The sequence below is a fragment of the Hibiscus syriacus genome, unplaced genomic scaffold (genome assembly GCF_006381635.1).
Source record: "Hibiscus syriacus cultivar Baekdansim isolate YM2019G1 unplaced genomic scaffold, ASM638163v2 tig00112910_pilon, whole genome shotgun sequence".
Lineage (NCBI taxonomy): Eukaryota > Viridiplantae > Streptophyta > Magnoliopsida > Malvales > Malvaceae > Hibiscus > Hibiscus syriacus.
In genome coordinates this window covers 658,898-665,890 of record NW_024063417.1, presented here as the reverse complement: position 1 = coordinate 665,890, position 6,993 = coordinate 658,898, and the positions used below count along the sequence as shown (strand labels likewise).

Sequence of the window (6,993 nt, the reverse complement as noted above, 5' to 3'; positions counted from 1 at the left end):
CTCCCACTGTCGACGAGTTGATTGGTTCTCTTCTCACTCATGAGTTGATGGTGAAGGAAGAGGAAGAAGATGAAGAGAATCAAAACAAGAAGAAGAATGAGGTAGGCATTGCCTTCAAGTCCACCAATGAGAGCTATCAATATTCAAGTGAAGAGGTGGATGAAGATGATGACGACGAAGAAGAGATGACCAAGCTCTTCAAAAAGTTCAAGAGATTCATGTCTTCCAAGAAAGTGAAGCTTGAATCAATCAAGAAGAAGGGTCCTCTGATGTGCTTCAATTGTCAAAGAACGGGGCATGTCGAGTATGAATGCCCTCTCCTAAAGAAGAAGGGATCATCCAAGAAAAAGGTATTTGTGGCAGCTTGGAGTGATGAAGATGAAGTAGCCAACCTATGCCTCATGGCCATCGAAGAAGATTCAATGGTATCTTCTAACTCAAATGATTTAAGTTCACATTCTTTTGATGAGTTACAAGATGCTTATAATGAGTTGAATTTGGAATTTGAGACCATGAATTCTAAATATAATAAATTAATTTCAAAACTCAAAGTTGAAAAATGAAATTTTGAAAAATGATTTAGAGCTTTCAAAAGTCAAAATCAATGATTTAGAAAAAGAAATTTTGATTTGAAAGTTAAGCTTGAGAGCTTAGCAAAAGAAAAATAATTAATTTCCCAAAACAACTTGTTATGTTTAAAAATGAAAAAATGCTCACATTGTCATTTTTATGGTCATTTAGAACATACTTGTCCCATAAAGAAAAGAAAATCTTTTAAAATTAGACAAGTATGGGTTCTTAAGGGAACATAGAGCATTGAAACTAACGTCCAAGGATCCAAAACAATTTGGATACTAATATCCAAATAAATGTCTCTTGTAGGTGTGTAGGAGCAATGGTTATGAAAAATAAAGAAATCAAGATGCTCTAGCCAGACTCTAAAAGGAAAGGGTAACCTCTAAGATTAAAAGCTTTTTATTTTTGCATAATTGGTTGCTCATTTGATTTTTTGCATGCATGAATTTTGATCTTAAATGGTTATGTTTTGTTTTTCATCTCATGTATGTTAAAAAGGTTTTATAATGAACATTTTAAATTTTTAATGATTTTTCATAATTTTTAGTTTATCATAATGAATTTTGGTTAAAATTGGTTTAAATGCAAATGATATCTCTCTAACAATTGATATCAAATTTTCAAAATATTTCGATTTTAAATTTTTTGACCTAAATTTAAATGTTTATGCATGAAATTTATAAATGCAAATGATATATCTCTAACAATTGATATCAAAATTTTCAAATGCATACCATTTTTTGAAAACTTTATGCACATGTACTTAATTTCAATAATTGGTATTGCATAAAGTATTTTAGACTTGAATATATTGAATTTCATGTGTTAGTAACATATTTGTTACTCTTTATTGAAATTCATTTTGTTTAAGTGTCAAGTTTTTAAAGTTAATTTTTTGTTTGAAATATACTTTTTAAGGGGGAGCTTTATTTTTTTCAAATGTTTTTTTATGTCAAATTCACCACTTACTCTCCAATGTTATTTTTTAACTTTAAAGTTGAATTCTTTTTTATCTATCAAATATAGGGAGAAATATGATTTGAAAAGTTCAATTTTCTTAATGAAAAAGGGGAGCTGAACATTTTCATGCATTTTCCAACAATTGGTTTCATTAAACATTTTATTAAGGGAGAGTTTTGTCAAAACCAATTTTACAAATGTTTTGTTATATCAAAAAGGGGGAGATTGTTGAACTATATTTTGATATAACAATTAAGGCAAAATATTTTTGGACTTGAATTGAATTTATTCAAAGTTTTCAAAAATAGTTCAAATTCCTTAAAGCTTGGAATTGAGCACAAAACAATTTTCTGGACAAACAGTACTGATATTGTTCTTACAGTATCGATACCTCATGAACAGTATCGATATTGTTCATATGGTACCGATACCAAAGGTAAGGGAAGTATCGATACTCACTAGGTAGTATCGATACTACCAGCAATGCTCAAATTCCATAATGCAAAAATGGTACTGATACTACTCTATATAGTAGTATCGATACCATAGGCATAGTATCGATACCATCAGGCCCCAACTGCTAGTAACGACTAGTTGATTTAAAAATAACAAAGATAGTACGATACTCCCTTTAGAGTACCGATACCCTCTGTTCTGGGCAGTTTTATTTTTGCATGAAAATTGATCTTCAACTGCTCCAAAACACTCCTAAAGGCTAGAAACGGCCACAAAAACATTCCAACATATACATACAAGTTGATGACACTTGAAGAAGGGTTAGAACACCTATCCAAGCAATCAAACACAAGAGAAGAGCTTTTCACTCTTTATTCCAATTATCTTGTAAATATTTGTGTTTTAGTGAGCTAAATTTTGTAAACACCTACCTTAGAGAGGTTTCTTTGTTTACTTCTTTTATCCTTTTGTAAAGGGTTGTTGGTTCTATCTTAGCCAAGTAAAAAGATAGGGGGTTTGTAAAGGTTACTCTTGATCCTTGAAAAAGAAAGAACAAATTAGTGAATTTGTTAGAAAATCCTTAGTGAGAGCTAAGGTAGTGAAGGTAGACTTAATTGAGAAGTTGAACCATTATAAATCTTTGTGTTCATTGTCTTATCTTTTACTCTCGTTACTCCCTAAACACATTTTTATCAATTCACCCCTTTCACATTTTTCGGTTGTTCGAATTGAGCCTCTTCGATCCTAACAATATTATAAAGTCTTATAAAGAATAAAATTTAAAAGTTATAAAATAAAATTTATTTATAAATTATCATGAAAATTTATAATTAAAAAATATAAAAATAGTTATACAATTAAGAATAACATTTTAGTGAATATAACATGATAGAGGAAAATAAGATTCACATAAATTTGATTTAAAAATAGTAATAGGAAAATTGTCGTACCATGTAAATTTATGTTGAATATTATAAACGTATTTGTGATCTTTTTTATTATCCCTATTTTTTTATTTTTTAAGGAAGAACAAATTCGTCTATATAAAATAAATTTAGTAGTTTTTTATTTTTGATATTTAATTTTTTGAAATTTTTTATTTTAAATTTAATATATATAATCGAAATCCTTGAATTTTTAAAAAAATCAATTTGGCCATCGAACTCGAAAAAAAATAATTGAACCCATCAGCATGCCACCAACCACCATGGACCGCCACGTCAACACCGTAAAGATTAACAACGAAAAATGTTGGTCAAAGACTATATTAGATTTATTTTCTAAGTGTGAGAACATATTGGGTGAAAAAAACATACACATTAATTTATTTTTAAATTACGAGGTCTTCACATGTCTTTTGCCTTTCTATTTTAATTCAGCAACACCCTTATTTGGGTTGAAGCTAGACTCAATCTGTATGTAAACCATGGTTATCAACATCGGATTAGATCGGTCGGTTCAACCGGTTGAATCGTGAATCGGTGGCTGTCCGGTCTGGTTACCTCACAAAATCGACTGGTAATGAATCGGCTAAAAACCGTAAAATCGGGGTGAACCGACTGAAAACCGGTAAAATTGGTTTGAACCGTCGGTTCACTTTTTTCTTTTAAAAAAAATTAAATCAAACGACGTCGTTTGTTCAACGAGCCAAGTCAAATTCGAGTATTGTTGAGCTCGACTCGAACTCGAAAACAACTCGACTAAAAACTCACGAGCTAAAAATTATCAAGTTCAACTCGAACTCAAAATATAATATTAAAACTTGAACTCGAAAAGGCTCGAACTCAAAAAAAATTTAGAAGTTCGATTGAAGCCTAAAATTTGAGCTCAATTGAAGCAAAAAAAATAGTTCGCTCTGTGCTCACCAAAAGTCTCTATGATTTTGAATGTCAAATTACCTCTATTATTTATAAAAGTATGTTGGAATGCTCTTATATGTTTCTTAGTTATGTGGGATTGTTTTGTTCTCATATTTTTACTCTTTAAACTTTTAAGATGCTCTTTTATGTTTCTTAGCAATGTGAATTGTTTTTTTTAAATAATTAAACCAAATGACATCATTTATTATGATTTTTTTAAGCCCAAATTTTATTTTTTTGATTATAGTTATATAATTATATTTATTACTTAATATGTTTTACCTTAAATATTATGTTGTAGTTGATTTGAATCATTTTGTTTCACTTGATTTTATGGTTTTTAATTTATATATGTTATGACTTGTGATATTTTTATATCTTTTAATATTGTAAACTTAAAAAAAATGTTACATATATATTAATATTACTTTGAATATTATGTAAAATTAAAAAAAAAATATTATTTTATATAAAATTTATTCAACCACCGATTGAAAACTCAATCACACAGATGCTAGTCCAAAGCCAGCTGCCATGACATTAACATCCAAACCACAATAAAACCAGAAACAAACGCATAAAAAACAAGTCATATCTATTCTCCATTATTCTAATATTTTCTTCAATAAACTAAAGTAGTTGGTTGAAGCCACCAACCCCACCCTTAGTTTTCTCCTCCTCTTCCCTTATCCTCCACCATTGATATCTTTCTCCTTGTTTCCTGAATCTTCTTTCTTTCTTTTTGCTTTTGCTTTTGCTTTGATGTTAAATTTGATTCCTCTAAATGGGTTTCCAACATCGAAAGTTGATGTCCGATTCAACAAATGATACCTTAACAGACAACTGTAATGTTTGTTTCGAGAACTGTATTTCATCATGTTATGAGTTTTGCCCTGTCTTTTGTCCCCGTGACCCACCTTATGTCGATCAATACCCTCCTCCGAGTCCCGATTCTGGTTCCAATTCAAATAAACCCAACACGTTTGTGATCGTGATTTCAACGCTTCTCGCCGCCACGTTTCTAGCTCTATGCTGTCTAGTTTACTATGCTAGACGACGGGCTAATTCTAGGGGGAGATCATCGCAGGCTGAAACGGATGAAATCCACAACGAATTCCTCGAAGAAGATCATGGTCCCATCGTTGACCATCCCATATGGTACATCAACACAGTTGGTCTGCAACCCTCGATCATTCGCTCCATCGCGGTTTGTAAGTATAAGAGAGGTGAGGGTCTCGTTGAAGGAACTGATTGCTCCGTTTGCTTGAACGAGTTCCAAGAAGACGAGACTCTTAGACTGTTGCCTAAGTGCAGCCATGCTTTTCACATCCCTTGTATCGATACTTGGCTTAGATCGCACACCAATTGTCCTTTGTGCCGAGCACCTATTGTTTCCAACGCCGCTAATAGAGGACCGTTGCCGTCGTCGGCGGCTGAGGTAAATAATGAAGATTCTGGAGGATCTGAAGAAACTCAAGTTGTGATTATGGAAGAATCTGAGAGAGGAGCTGATGCTGGGTGGAAGTGGAACAAGGGAAATAAGGGACGGGGAAGAGGAAATAGCTGCTGAAAATGAGGGAAACGAAGGTGAAAATTCGGAAACAGGAGATGAAGGGATTCAACCTATGAGAAGATCAGTTTCTTTGGATTCCATGGAAGCTTCTCAGATCAGTCATGACCTTGTTAATGGTAATTCATATAAAGAAGCGAGCGTGAGGATTGTTCCAAGGAGAGCTGCAGGGAATCAAAGTTTGCTGAGATTGATGTATCATTCTTCTTTCAATAGGTCTTATTCTCTGCAGAATAAGCCAATTTTTCTGAGAAGATCATTTTCTTACAGCGGGAAATTCTCGTTGCCGATAAACAACAAGAACCACAACGCCAACCCTCCGTTGAGAAGCTTTTGATCCATTGCTTGTAAAGGTCAGATATCTGAAACAAATGCAAAACTTGTATGATAATACACAGAAACGAGGTTAAGATAAAACAAAAAGTTGATCCTTGTTGAAGCGCAATTGTAATTTGTAAGTAGATGACGATCTTAATTTAGAGACAAAAAATGATTATGTTATCTTGTTTCAGGATTGCTGCCCATGTTTACATGCAAAACTAGACCATGTAAAGGGGGAAATCTGTTTCTTGTTCTACAATGGAAAATGTCAGAATTTTGGCATCAACCTTCTCTGTTTCTAGGAGAACCAATGTAAAAAATGCTCTCTATCACCAGAATGAAAATGTAAAATCTCAGAATTCTAGCATCAAGCTTGTCTTGTTCTACAATGGAAAATGTCAGAATTTTGGCATCAACCTTCTCTGTTTCTAGGAGAACCAATGTAAAAAATGCTCTCTATCACCAGAATGAAAATGTAAAATCTCAGAATTCTAGCATCAAGCTTGTCTTGTTCTACAATGGAAAATGTCAGAATTTTGGCATCAACCTTCTCTGTTTCTAGGAGAACCAATGTAAAAAATGCTCTCTATCACCAGAATGAAAATGTAAAATCTCAGAATTCTAGCATCAAGCTTGTCTTGTTCTACAGTGGAAAATGTCAGAATTTTGGCATCAACCTTCTCTGTTTCTAGGAGACCCAATGTAAAAAATGCTCTCTATCACCAGAATGAAAATGTAAAATCTCAGAATTCTAGCATCAAGCTTGTCTTGTTCTGCGATAGAAAATTGTTACTAAACCAATCCATAGGAATCAACAAAAGAGACAAATATGTAGATATCTGCTGGAAGAGTGAGCTGTGAAGTACCTTTCTACATCTTAATATTGCATATGCGTTCATTGCAGAATCCAGGGCAACTGAGCAAGCAGTCTCCACGTATGAGTTGAGATTTCGGAATACTGTGATTGAAGGAGACTCCTTAGCATTTATTAAAAAAGATTGCCCCCACATCGGATAAGTCCCTCAAAATTCTAATTATTTGGGGTATTTGAAAACATCACCTTATGTTTTGTCAGATGATAAACTAACAACACGACGTATGTTATAACGGAGAAAGAGATAGGGTGTAAATGAACATAGCTTTCGAGGAACTGTTCGTGAACCGTTCGTATAGCTTTTGTTTATGTTCGTTTATTACGTTAAATAAACGAGTATGAACAAAATTTTATATGTTCATTTAATAAATGAACGA

The 6,993-nt window shown here is 32.8% G+C and overlaps 1 pseudogene; it reads left to right on the top strand.

Moving 5' to 3' along the window:
- The first annotated feature begins 4,489 nt into the window (after positions 1-4,489).
- Positions 4,490-6,423, top strand: LOC120184450 (annotated as a pseudogene).
- The last annotated feature ends 570 nt before the right edge of the window (positions 6,424-6,993 follow it).